The sequence below is a fragment of the Clupea harengus genome, chromosome 22 (genome assembly GCF_900700415.2).
Source record: "Clupea harengus chromosome 22, Ch_v2.0.2, whole genome shotgun sequence".
Taxonomy (NCBI): domain Eukaryota; kingdom Metazoa; phylum Chordata; class Actinopteri; order Clupeiformes; family Clupeidae; genus Clupea; species Clupea harengus.
This window is the reverse complement of record NC_045173.1, coordinates 25165215-25166751: the sequence shown is the minus strand read 5'-3', so window position 1 is coordinate 25166751 and position 1537 is coordinate 25165215. Positions and strand designations below refer to the sequence as shown.

General features: G+C 37.5%; 1 long non-coding RNA gene across 1 annotated transcript; it reads left to right on the top strand.

Moving 5' to 3' along the window:
- Positions 1–561: 561 nt before the first annotated feature.
- Positions 562–1537, top strand: LOC122128647. Its single transcript, XR_006151539.1, has 3 exons — positions 562–689; positions 880–908; positions 1430–1537. It is a non-coding gene; the product is annotated as an uncharacterized LOC122128647 (long non-coding RNA).

The following is a 1537-nucleotide window of genomic DNA, read 5'->3' as shown; positions in this document are numbered from 1 at the left end:
TGCGTTTGTGTGTTTTCATCAGAGCCAGTATCAACCCCCAACCTGACTGTAGTGTCAAACTGGTCCAGCGCTGACTCCTGTAATGTGACACTGACCTGTAGGGGTCATGACCTCTCTCTGATCTTCATCTGCAACGGCAGCACCTGCACACACAAAGGAGGGGCCATTATTGATACCCCCCTTGTTGTCGTGTCCAGAGATGATCACATCGTCTGTAACCACAGCAACCAAGTTAGCTGGAGATACACTGTCTTGGGAATTAGACAAGTTTGCCCAATTTATTTCGGTAAGGCTTTCAGACAAATCAGTTTTCATTAACAACCAAATGTGTTTATTTCATGCTGAAATGTTCTTGTAATGTCACGTTTACTTGTCATTCTTCATGATTCCTTTGTAAAAGTTTATCAAATTGAATAGATATGTGATGGCCTTAGATTTCTTTTACATCAGCAGGTATGAAATTGTATGTGAAGAAATACATAATGAGATTTCATTGAAACTCATAATGATGATAATGGAGATGATGCTGGTGATATATTTCCTTTCAGCACAAAGGTCAAACTCCTCTGGAATCGGAGTTTCATCACAGATGTGGATCATCATCTCTGTTAGCTTCCTTATAGCCACTGCTGCTGGTTTCGCTCTCTTCACACTAAGAAGCAAAATAATGGGAAAATGGAAAAATAAAGGTACTCCAAAGAACTTTTCATAGTTTTTCTAAATGCACAACATAATTTTAGTTACCAGATAGTTTGGTAAACACTGGGAGAAATCTTCTGGCAGCCAATTGGGAATCATCATGGCCCCCTTACTTTTCACTACAAACACAATTAATGTTTGAATGATATCTGGAGCCTCTCTCATTCTGTTCATTTTTAGGTGGGAATGCTGCCCGTTCTGATTCTGAGGTAATTATCCTTTATATGTATATCATGCTAGGAACAGATGTCAAATTAGTGATTCATTTGAAATATTTAACGATTTTGAAATAATGTCTTCAAGTGCCTGTTTTGTTAATATTTATGTCAATGAATAAGCAATGTAATGTTTAATATATCTTGGGGCATTCAACATACATCTGACACGGAGCTTAGTTGAATTCACAAACTTGTACATTTATTGCGCACTCAACAGGTAATCTGTGTTCAAAGTTAAAAAGAACATTAGTTTTGTGATTTAAAATATACTTCATTCATGTTGATTCCACATTAATTCTGATTTTACATTTGAATATCCAGTCTCAGTCTCAGAGGGGGGAAAAAAAAGATTAATCACAGCAAATTGTGTGATTTAATTCATTTTTAATTCATTGAGTAATTGATTGCATCATTACATAGGAGTAGGGTTTTTAGATGAGACACAATCTGTCTTCTTTCAGGTTAAATCAGTGAAATGATTTACCAGTGGTCGATCCTCTCTCTATTTACAGGTTGCCCGTACATCTGATCTGGCTGCATCTCAGCCCCTCACCTCCAACTCTGGTTCCATCACCTCCCAGCAAGTTTTGTCTAGTCACTAGACTCTAGTGGGATTCATC